This window comes from Hippocampus comes, unplaced genomic scaffold, assembly GCF_001891065.2.
Source record: "Hippocampus comes isolate QL1 unplaced genomic scaffold, H_comes_QL1_v1.1 scaffold478, whole genome shotgun sequence".
Classification (NCBI taxonomy): Eukaryota; Metazoa; Chordata; class Actinopteri; order Syngnathiformes; family Syngnathidae; genus Hippocampus; species Hippocampus comes.
The window spans coordinates 82982-95684 of record NW_017805586.1 but is presented as its reverse complement, the minus strand read 5'-3'; the positions used below and the strand labels follow the sequence as shown (position 1 = coordinate 95684).

The 12703-nt window shown below is 40.6% G+C and overlaps 1 long non-coding RNA gene across 1 annotated transcript in view; it reads left to right on the top strand.

Moving 5' to 3' along the window:
• The window catches only part of LOC109521981 (uncharacterized), a 121843-nt gene that overhangs the window by 27507 nt on the left and 81633 nt on the right, over positions 1-12703 (top strand). The window lies entirely within an intron of this gene.

Sequence of the window (12703 nt, the reverse complement as noted above, 5' to 3'; positions counted from 1 at the left end):
CAGGGTTTGGAGCCAAACCAAAAAAAAAAAAACAGAGAGGTGGCGGTCACATTGCAGAGATGGCTGTATTTATGGCACTTGCTCCCTACGCCCTGTCTTCTACATTCTCCTACGCACCGCTACACATAATTCCGCATTTCTCAGACAGCCCGCGTGTGCACTTCAATCGCAAATGGCTGATGAATATTCACGAGGGCGGGCTCGGGGAAAGCTTCATTGGTCCACTGTGACGTGTTGGGTAATTTCACTGGTCATATGTGAGCAGACTTTGGGTAAATCTATCAATGGCTTGAAGCTCATCAGTAAAAAAAAAAAAAAAAATTATAAATGAACTGCGTCACATTAAAGGCTGTGGGGTTTAAAGCATGGGGGCGGGGGTGGGAAGTAGCAACATATAGTCCTGAAAATACGATTTATAAATATTTTTGACTGGTGCAACTTCCACCCCGCAACAACTTAGTCTGAAAATGAGAGAATATACAACTCTCTAAATTCACTTTACAGGGTCTTTAATTGGAGTAATGAAACTGTGAACAGCTCTTTAAAGCGTCAGCATCTTCAAGGCCAATAATCACATCTGAATAAATGTTTGTTTGTAAACAGCTGATTGTGGGGACATTTTGATCACCTCAATTTGGACAGAGACATACTGTATGCTTGTAGACGGGTGTCTAATTTTTCAATTTTTTTTTTTTTTTTGGCATGCGTGAAAATGCACATGGTATAATTACAGCAACGGCATCGTCCCTGATTATGCAAGTTGGGAGCAGCAGGCATTAACATACCATAGCAGAGCTGCAGCACCTTTACAAGTCATTTTCTCTGGTGATTAATGAGCTGCGACTCTACCTATGATAGGCTGTAGCAACGCGCAGTCTATTAAGCAAACATTAAGAGTGTTACATGTCCAGGTCAGGCTGTAGCAGCCTCTATTAGGAGCATAAACGGCCTTGTAAATGTTGTTGTTTTTTTTTTTTTTTTCAAGGAAACATTTTTGGGGAATTATTTCAAGGCTTGTACTGGAACTTTGCTGTTGGATTACAATCCAGCTTGAGTAAATCTCCCGCAGGGTTTTATTCTTATACAAATTTAATGATGACTGTAAAGCACATTTTAGCTCGCCTTGATCTCACAGTCTTCTTCTGGCAGCTCATCATTACCACCAAACCCCCAGAAATGCACATTTAAAATAAAATTGGTGTGCGGCAGTGAAATATAGTCCCAACGTAGACTCCGTGAACTCCTTAATGTCGAACTTAATGAGGGTCTCCAGTCTCTGATCTATTTTCACTGAATGCATCTCATAGGTTTGCATGCTGCGGATGACTTTGCATGATATCTTAGCATGTGTTAACTACTTAACTAGGTCCTTCGGGGCGCCGGAGTCGTGACTCCGCAGCCCGTCGCCAGACTGCAATGCTCTCTGTAGACCAGCAATTTGTTGAGGAGGAAAACAAAAGCTGGTGGTGGCTTACTGCTCATCTTAAAATAAATACATAAACAAATAAATAAATAAAATAAAAAAATAACAGCCATCTGAATGAAAACTCTTCGTCACCAAAATGAGATATGTCTAATAGTGCGCGGACAACCTTGTGTTAACCAGAACTTTCACCAATGTCAGTCTACATGAATGCCCCAAACATCCATATAGGCTGCCCCAAAAATAACACGAGACACAAAAATGGTCTGCAGCAAGTTGATCTTAAAAGTAAAATACCAACAGTGAAACTGAGAAACTTGTTTTTTTTTTTTTTCGGCCTGACTGCAATATCCCATCTTTCAACACGCTGCCATTGAACACAAGATAAGACCAAGAGTAACATGCGCAAGACTCCCAATGATTACCACGACTCTATCAAGCGTAATGGTGATTTCCTTTTTATATCTTATTTGTTTTCATTTGTTTCTATGCCAGTCCATCCATCACATTATGTCACTGCGCGGTGCAAAAAAAAGTTGGGGAATGCTGTGCTTGGCTGAAATAATATCAACGAGGTCATCGGTTAATCAACGTCGATTAACTTTCATCACATCATAGTCGCCCACAAAAGATATTTGGTCGTTCAAGACCTCGTGTTAATTGACTGATGCTTGAACGGGGGTCTTTGCACGATTTGCTGATCTTTCACACAACGGTGATTTGAAGTGAAATGTACTTTAGCGGGATATTACTCGAAAATGTATAGGCAGCCCATAAAATGGGATATTGGCCCCGGAGATTGGAATTGTGCACTTCGACTTTTAGTGTAAATCCAGCCATTGAGAGTTGTCATCCCAACAAATGTACGGGCTGCCAATAATGGAAGCTGGCGTCAGTAAATATGTGGAAAACGAGACCAGAGAGGCTCACAAACACCATTCAACCCCCCCGCCCCTAAATTCTGCTTCGTCACATCCTTGGCTTGCTTCCATAGGATTGACTGGACAATTGTGGTTTTTCGTTGCAGTCAGCAGCTGACATGATTGAAGCGTCAAGTGACTGCGATTCGCACCGATTGCGGCCAATTGTGTTGAATGACGTCATTCCCTTCGGCTGTCAAACCTCACAGATTTACTTCATCCCTCTACTTTTGCAGCTCTGTTCGAGCCGATTACAGTGTTCTGTCTTCGTCGTGGGCGACATGCGGTTAAGTGTAAGGTAATTGACCGATTCTCGTGCCCATCCAATTTCATTCTCCTCTCAGCCTCCTCCCATGTGCAGCATATTGTACAGTGCCACCTAGTCACAGACCTGCTTTAATGCCTCTGTTTGTTTACCGTCCCTGACATTATCTTTGTCTGTTGGAGAGGTGAAGTGCGTTCTCCAAAAATGACTCTTAATAGGCAATGAGACAAATGATGGGATTGTTGGCCCTTTAGTGTGAGATATCACATGTGGCAGACCAATTTCCATCATAGGCGGGAGTCGAGCACAGCCATTAATTCTTCATTTTTGAGAGGAAACGATCCCCCCCCCAAGAGCCGTCTTGCCACTCCAACAATGTCGGAATTGGCCTTGTTCCGATGAAGAATCAATCACACGTTAAACTGTGATTACAACACACCGTCGGACTTGGCTCCACCTCCTCTTTGAAACCACCGTCTCATCTTTTACTGCTGCCGTGCTGCATGTGGAGGGGACACAAGTTAAAGACAATGAATAACTGAAATGCTCAGTGTTATACGTTACAGTTCGGTGAAATGTGTGGCAAAATGTTTGGATGTTAAAATGTCAAATGTAAGGCCAAGTGGTTCGTCTAAAAACTGTTACATTTTGAGTCACAGTTTCAAAGAGTGTGTGCTTTTCGTTTCTGAACAAGACATAAAACACAATCTGCCATGATTCAGTGTTATTAAGACGTCGCTATCGGCTAATGCTCGAATATAATTACTTGTAATCAGTCTCAAAAACGTATCATCCCATCCCGAATTACATTATATTAGTGTTTATTTATTTGTATGTATATTTGTTTATTCTAAATACGATATCTCAACCAGAAATGTTATTTCCTGACCGGCATCACGGAAAATACAGTCACCTCGGTACCGACAAAATGACTCAATTTCCATCCTTCTGTCGACTTCGATGTCCATTTTGTCCCACCATCCGCTCCAACGGAGACAGGAAATAAGTCTCTGAGAAGTGAAGCAGCACAAAACCCACAACAGCCTCTCATTATCCACTAAATAGCTGCAGATTAATTACAATGACAGTGACAGATGGCTTGTTACTGGATCAGTGAGATGGGACCCAGGGGAGGGCCACAAACATCGCAGATACCGAATGTTGACTCGACAGCAGCCTCACGTGTCCTCAACAATGTTCTGACCTGTCTGACAGACACATCATCTTCACTGCGCCATGAGACATCATTTGTCTTTTCCCACAATTCACTTGAACATTAACTCTGGAGGCCCACTGCGGTTTTCTGAACTGACTAAGCGATTAAAAAAGAAAAAAAAAATATTAAATTCTAGTTATTTTTTTGTTGTTGTTTTTTTTAAACTTGTTAAAAACACATTTACTGAACAGTTTTTTTTTTTTTTTGCCTAGTGTAGCAGTAATTGTTTTTAATGACAGTCGTACGCATAAGCAGGGTAGTCAAGTGTGTGCAGGTGTCTCTCCATTTGCAGATCAAATTTCTTTGAGCTGCAAGTGCAGCATAAACCAAATGAAATTCAAGTGTGTCATGACTCAAAGTTCTAAAATCAACATTTCGAAAGATATACTACTCACAAAGAGTTTGGGATAATTGGCTTTTGGGTGAAATTTCAGGATGGGCCTAAAATGCATTTAAACCTTTACAGGTGAACTTAATGTAAGCTTTTGAATGCGCATGTGCAATGTTTCGGGACTTTTTGCACAAGTTGCTGTTATCAAACGAGGAACTTAGAGGCAAAATTCACAACAGGTGTTTCATCCTTGAACCGGCGAATAAATGTCCTGGTTCAATTCGAGCCAAAAATGCACAGGCTGAGCTAATTCTTTGATGAAGGAAGTCTATAGTAAAAGCCGACTTCTCATGTTCCAGTAGCGCGTATCGCTACCGTGCCGGTCCCCTTCTTCTCGACAGTGTGGTTCACCGGGATGTCGAAAGTGAGTGGCACCTCGTCCATGTTGGTGATGCGGTTGGGCTGGATGTGTTTGTGGGCAATCTTTTTGTTGTATTTCAAATTATGCTCGTCCCTCATCATAGCCCAGGCGGGTATGGAGGAACGTGGGCATTGGTTGAGAGAGCAGTCGGTAATGGAAGCCAAGTGAGGCCGGCAGAGCAGCAGAATAAAGGCTTGAAATCTCCAAGAATGCATTTTTATTTAATGTAACGCAGAACATTACACTTTTTACTGCAGCAGGAGCGGTAGATGGCCATCTTTTCCTTGCCCGGTCCTCCTTGCCCGGATGGATAGATGGCGCACCAAGCACCATGGATTAGTTGATCTTGAATTCTCTCGCAGCTGCTCGATTCCCATGGTCCTCGGTGTAACTGATAGCTTTCAGTTTAAACTGTGCTTCATAAGCGTTTCTCTTCGTAGGTGCCATTTTCGGATGTTGTTTCGCACAATGCACGGACTATAAACAATATACACCGACTAGTGTCTTTTTTCACTGCCACCTTTCCCACTTTAACATCCGCATGCTGTCCTCACTTACCGTCTGCCTTTCCTCGATGAAAGCAACTTGTCGGCACAGCGTCAGTCAGTCATCGAAGTCACATCGCAGCATTCACAGATTTTCGACCAGTCCATTTTGGAGAGAATTTAAGACTTTTATGTTCGCCTTATGGTCGTGAAAATGCGCTACTTCCACCAGGCTGTTTGTTGCACAGCTCACATCAGGAGTTCAAGAATTGAGGTTGCACTAAAAAAACACAGGTAACTTTTCATGCTTTTAATCTGACTTCCGGGCTTCCTCCTGGGCTTTCATTATTCAGACGTGATGTTCTCTTGTGCCAAAGTCTGCACAATGGTTGTTAACTCGAATAGAAGCTGCGCAGCTTTGTGTGGGGCTGACTCTGTTCCAGAGGGCTGAGAAGTACATAGTTGTCAAGGTAACAAGAAAAAAAAGACAATTTCTGATGTAACAGGAAGAGGATCATTGCTTTTAATATGTAGGATGTCAATGGTTATGAATATTAATCATTACATCAAATCACAGCGACTGCATTGTAGTAAAGCCAACAAGCCATTTCATTTTATCCTTGGAAACAGTGTTCATTTTGTATTTGGCAGATATAAATCTCCAGTTTGACATTTTTTAAAAAGAGCATTATGTGGTACTCCGGCAATTACAAGGATGAAAAACTCCCCCAATTCCTTGATAAGGACCTGCTTCAGATTCACGTTGCATTGAAAGTTGGAACTGTCCTTGAATAAACCCAATGCAAAATGAAAATGAAACACTATTCAACATATAAAAGCTAATGTTTTGAAAAGAAGCAGAAAGGCAGCCTAAAAAAAAAAAAAAAGCCGAAATAAGTTGCCTCGGTCACATATTCATCAGTACGAACGGCATATTTAGGCAGAAAATCCGATTGATTTATTTGTCCCACTGATATAATATTGTTCATTGGTATCGATTCAGTAACGACTGAGCTCTTCCGTTGTCTCGTCATGGCAGTACACGCTTTGAATCAGAGAAGGAAATGTCCTATAAAAAAATAGACAGTTGAGAGACAGCTTGAATAGAAAAGGGGATAAAAGTTGACAGCATATAATGCAAATATTGTATGCTCAAATGCTGTATAAAATAAGTTTCATGTGAAGTTTAATTTAAGATATGTTTACATTTATTTGTATGGGGTGATTACTAGTTTAGCTTCTGGCACACTTTAAATTTTTTTTTTTTTACCAGAAAAAAGAACAATAACAGTTGGCGGAAAGGGCTTAAATGAGGTCATTTCTTTTTTTTTTTTTTGCTCAATATTTTGCATGTAATCTATGTACTTACTCTCATCCCGGACATCCGGGATGGACCTATTTCCGTCGTGGCATCCATCTGCTCGAGCTTATGCAAATGGCACAAAATGAAAACACAGGCAAAAGAATTATTTGCGCCTGAAAGTGGGACCATTTATCACATAATGTGATGGAGAAGCCACAAACGACTTTGAGAGGGGGAGAGTGCAATGAATTTAATTTGCAGGGCAGTCAGAAAAAAAAAAGAAATAGATGGAAAAGGCTGCTTTTAAATTTTGAAGTGGGCCAAAAAAAGCAGAGCTTGATGCAATTTTTCCAGTGGATTTGCCCACTAGACACTTGATTTTTATGCATGTATGTAACGTATGTATATTTTCCATGCAGTGTTCCCTCGAATTTTCCATGTGTCTGAGCATTCACAAAAACTCCCTGAGTATCCCTTGGACCGCGGTGAGCAACATCAGTCATGCACATTGCGGCCAAATCAGCATCATGCTTGTCCAAAACCTGAAATCATCATTAGCATGATCTTGCAAAAAGTAAAACAGTCAAACCACCTATATATCGAAACAGGGCATATCATTGATAAGACATTTGTGACATGAATAAAATTAGCCCCAGTATTAAAAAAATTGGTTCAGCATTAAGCATTTCAGGCCACTGTTTGTGTTGTGAATCGGCCCAAATTGACTTGTCCATAAATCAATCTGAGTAAATGGGAAATTCGTCAAAATCATCATCGTTGATTAATTTTGTTTTCAATATTTGCGATGGTTTAATATCAAAACTGAAGTTGAGTGTGACATGAGTGATTTCTTTTGTCACAATAAGTATAAAAGTGGTTAAAAAGAAAACAAAATATTACAAATTACAGTTGTTGTTGAGATGCTTGACTTGTTAGATAATAATCCTTCAGAAGGATTTTAAGGAAATAGGTTTTCTAAAATTCAGCCTTTTTAAATGATGATAAACATCCATCCATCCATTTTTGAATCCGTTTATACTCACAAGGGTCGAGGGGGTTGCTGGAGCCTATCCCAGCTGTCTTCAGGCAGTAGGCGGGGTACACCCTGAACTCTTTGCCAGCCAATCGCAGGGCACACAGAGACACGCAGGCATTGGGAGAACAACCAAACTCCACACAGGAAGGCCGGAGCCGGAATCGAATCCTGCACCTGTGCACTGTGAGGCCAATGTGCTAACCAGTTGTCCACCGTGCCGCCCTAGTCAAATTCTTTGTTGGTAAATATTAGTACACTAACTTGAGCTGGGGTGGCACAGTGCTCGACTATTTAGCACGTCCACCTCCCAGTTCAGAGGTCCGGGATTCAGGCCACTTGGGGCCTAGCTTGCTGCCCGCCCAAGAAGCTAAAGTATTCTCCATCATCACCCAGGGTTCCTTCTGAAACAAAACCAATGGACTTCAATACACACCAGTCAATTATTACAAAAAAAGATTTGACTCCATCAATCCATTGAGAATAGAAATTAAAACACAAAGTAGAAGCCTAGCAAAATTGTCACATTTAAAGACTTATTTTTCCTAGTTATTGTTGGTTTACACGCTTTCAGGCATTCAACAATTGAGGTTTCACTGCACAGTATTGCACTTTTTAATTGGATATCCCATCAACTTTTGGTCCAAAGAGGATGCCGTGTTTGCCCTGCTGTCATGATTACAATTTATCTGTTTCCTGCTCCCAAATTCCCCACTCAAGCGCTTTTGTTGCTCAGGGCAATCTCCCTATTCGGATGGATCTACCTTATATTCCAGTCACTCTCCGTTTCTCTTTCAGAAACAGAAGCAAAGAAAGATCTGAAATAAGGTTGTGGAGGCTGTCTCTCTGCAGGTGTCATCCCACTTAATCACTAAAGTAGTACTCTGAAGCAGTAAAGTCTGCCGATAGTCTGCAGGGGATGACCATATCCACGTTGGGTGGATTTATTTTAACTCTGTTTTTACAACACGTGTTGGGAAATAGATCTCCTTTTTTTTTTTTCTTAAGAAGAAGAAGATGAAGAAGAGGAAATTGCAAGTGATGCCCCGAGGGTCTTTTTCGGGCTTGTGTGGCACGCCATGTGTTGGAGCAGATGTTTGAACATGAACTGCTGCATTGAGCGAGTGCGACAGACACCGCAGCCTACAACAACGATCATAAGGGCAAATAGGAAGAGAGTGCCACTGGCATCTGGATCAGGAAGCAAAGTCTGGTACCATTATGTCAAATCTTGTATCAGGCAGTCATTCTGAAGAATCGCCATCGGTGAAATGATGAATTAAAACATCTTCCTGATCATGACACTGGAAAATGGAAATGGAAGCCAGCATGCAATTGGCTAAAATTTTTGGCTTTGCTGGAATTTCACAAACCATGCAGCCAGTCTCATTCCACTGAACGGTTCATTTGCTATTCTATGATTAACATAACATTTTAATTCAAACGCTATGAGATCACAAAAACACAAAACCCCCCCATGAGAGCACTTAATCCTTTAGATCAGTGGCACTTAACCTTTTACAGTAAGTACCGCTTTCAAAAAATACCTGCTCTCCCCTAAAAATACATCAGCACTGTAGGCTAAAGTGTTCAACAAAATGAGAATGTTGTATTCCTGAAACGTATATCTAATAGTATGGGAAGCCTCTGTGAATTTATACACTGTTAAAACACTGTGTGTTTGTTGGAAATTCCAAAAGTGCAAATAATTACCGTATTTTCCGCACTATAAGGCGCTTTGTTGTATAAGGCGCACCTTCAATGATTGGCCTATTTTAAAACTGTTTTCATATATAGGGCACAGCGCATTGTAAGGGGCATAGAATAGACGCTAAACTAGTGGCTGCAGTTGCATTATGCATCCACTAGATGGAGCTACCCTAAAGGAATACAATGCAATACAATGCAGCTTTATTTATATCTAGCCTCGCCAACCACTACAGCTGTCACAAAGCGCTTTACAGAACATTTAAAATACCACATCCAAGAAATCTGAATATTGATCCGTATATAAGGTATTATAAGGCGCACTGTCGACAGGCTTTTGAGAAAATTGACTGCTTTTAAATGCACCTAATAGTGCGGAAATACGGTCGTTCAACTGAAATGTGTTGCACATAAAAGCTGAATACCAGCTGTACCGAAATATAGTACACATTTGAAAATAAACAGTTCTAGAATGCAAATGTATTGTACTCAACACTTCAAAACAGCTGAACATAAAACATTTCCTGTACTGGATTAAAAAAAGTTGAAGGCACTGTATTTGACCATTTATTGCGTTTTTTTTTTTTTTTGCCGCCCGCTCATCACAAATGGTACACACGCAACCACGTTTTAACAATCACTGCTTTTAGATGCTTGTTGAGTCAAAGTCTCACACAATTTCCTGCCGCTGCGCAAGTCGTCAAGATTTGTGCTTCAAGGAAAAAGTGAACTCCAAATTGGACCACTTTTCGCCTGCTTGACTTCGGCGGTTCCTCAATCATTTGCGAGGAATTTAATTGAAAAGCGCAGAATGTACGAAATAATAGCACATCACAGCTCAGCCAAAATGTAGTCTCCTCTGATGATAAAGTTATGGGCCAAGAGCACTGCTGCCCGTTGACCCAGAGAATGAGAATGAAAGCAGCTTATTATGGCCGTTCCCCGGGGCACAATGTCTGTCTCAGTCAGGTGCTGATTGATCGAGTCGGACTCTTTGTCACACACGGAAATTAAAGTGAAAAACACTTCAAGAACAGATTTGAGATAAATATCAGCATATGCCTTCCTCTGGCATTGAATCCAGAAGAGTCTTTTTAATAACCACACGTATTGTCTGATGTTCAAAGGAGCGTGCTTAAAGTTTATCACAGACGACCAAACATTCTCTCCCGGTATTCTGACGAGGCGAAACGGCATTTCAGCGCATCATGATCAATGCCTTCACATGAATGAATGACTATTTTTAATGAATAAGATTTAAGAACATTATTATGGGTAATTACATCAAACGTGTTGTTTCAGAAGTATGTATCAAACTAGTCGTTTTTTGCATTAATCAGAACCCAATAAGTAGCTCTTGGTTACAAAAAGGTTGGTTACACCTGATTTAGATGAATGGGAGACAATCAGTCCTGGCCAACTTGTTATAGATGTTGACAGTTGACAGCCTGCAGGTTTTTTCCGGGTGTTCAGGAAATGAGAATACAATTGATGGGTCAGTTAATATTAGCGATGTCCTAGTCATGTTTTTTTTACTTGCCTCAGAGTAGAATTAATTGATATCGAGTATTTGCCAATACTGGAAGAGGGAAAAAAAATCTCCCCAAGTCACCCAAAACAAAACCAAAAAAAGGGTATCTGGAAAAAAAGTTGCAAATATGCAAATCTGCACATGCCGAGCCACAAATATACAGGGGTCAATCAACTGTAATTCATTGTAGGCGCACAGCTTTACTCCAAACACAAGCTTTCTGGAGCATGACTTTGTGCGCGTTTGTATTGTAAATTTGTCTTGTGGTTTTCGTGGGTGTTGTCTGTCTCTTTCGCCTGGCACATCAGTGTGTGGGAGTGGTATGATAAAGTAAGACAACATTCATTTGGATAGTGGTTATTTAAACCTAGAAAAAGATCCTTTACAATCACGGAGCCGGCTTGGTTTAGAAAAAAAATCGTATATTTTTCGGACCATACTGATCAGCTACTTGAAAAAAATGTTTTTAGTGAAAAAAAACACAATTAAAAAAAAAAAAACATACTCAATGAATGTTGAGCATCGGTCTTCAGTAAAGTCCAGCATTTGTTGGTCGTGTTCTTCGGTGTTGGCACTTTGGCAGACTGCAGAAATCTTGCCACTAATGTCCAGTAGTTTTGAAACACAAACTTTTTGGTTCGACCTTAGAATACCAGTGCTACATTCGAGTCATATGGACTTCTTATTTCAGCAGTATGTAAGTTTTTTTTTTCTTTCAGTCTGTCATCTGTTGATTATTAAACACAGTGACTGAAGTCTCCATCCCGTCAGCGATGGCTCATTTAGAGACGTTAAGTGCAGTTTTGTAGTGCGAGATAATAAAACATTCATTTGTTTTGTCTGTTTTTTTTTTCTGCCACCCCGGTGCTAATTTCCTGGTCCGTCCGTGCTTTGCCCATACTGATTTCCTGGGCCACAACCTTCATTGTATTTTGGGTGAATCAATAAGAGGTTTCTGCATTCAAGTAGACAACAAAGAAAATTGGCTTCAAAGAGAACCTCGCCTTCATTACATGCTGTTGTTTGTGTTAATTTCAGCGACAAGCTTCGCATCAACTTGGGACTAGACATCAGACATTATCACTCTTGTGTATTCTGACTTCATTTGGCATGAGGTGAATCAATTATGGCCACAGAATATGCAAATGAGATGATCAAATTAGTGGGGAGACCGTGGAAGGACGGAGGAGATGACAGGGTGGGCGGTAAAAGACGAGGTGCGCGAGATGAAACATGAGGCATTGATATAGTGAGAGCAATAGTGGGGGGGGGAAACAAGCAACACACCATCTAGTAAAGCAGTGATTTGTAACTCGAGTTCAATCTCCGGTTTCGGCTAACGATGGTTATATTAATCAATAAATCTGTCGATTATTTAGTCGATTAATCCAATACACAAATATTTCAAATTGGTGGTGCAGAAAATGAACACGTGAAATCTATTATTGAATTATGACTAAGTTGCCCTTCGTATGCTGCCGTACTTCCATTTCTTGTCATGTTGAATATTCAGAGGCTTTGTATCAGGCCTTTACATGCCCATTGGCCTTCTTTTGAGGGTCATATTTGATGTTAATGAAAAGACGGCCTTGATCATAAGAAATGTCGTATTCATTGATCTTTTCATGGGGGACCTCTATGAGCTCATTCAAATGTTTTCTAAACGGATCGGTGTTATATCCTTTGAAGATCATCAATCAGAAGTGACAACAGGTTCAAAGAAATCGTATCCAAGTCGGCACATCATGGATATAAAAACAAAACTGCTATGAATTGGAAAACTTACTCACTTACAGATGGGATGGGATCAAAACAACAGATGCACAATGGCCACTAAAACGCATTAATAAAAGAACATTTCAATTCGCTTATTATTTTCCAACAATTGTTCACAGTGGATAAGTCTTCTGAGAGTTAATCATAAAATATCCATCCATCCATTTTAAAGCTATTGTATTCATTATGATCATGGCTAACTGGAGCCTATCCCAGATGACTTGAGGCGGAGTTCACCCGCAACTGCTCACCAGTCAATCGCAGAACATAGACAATCGTGTTCACTTCCATT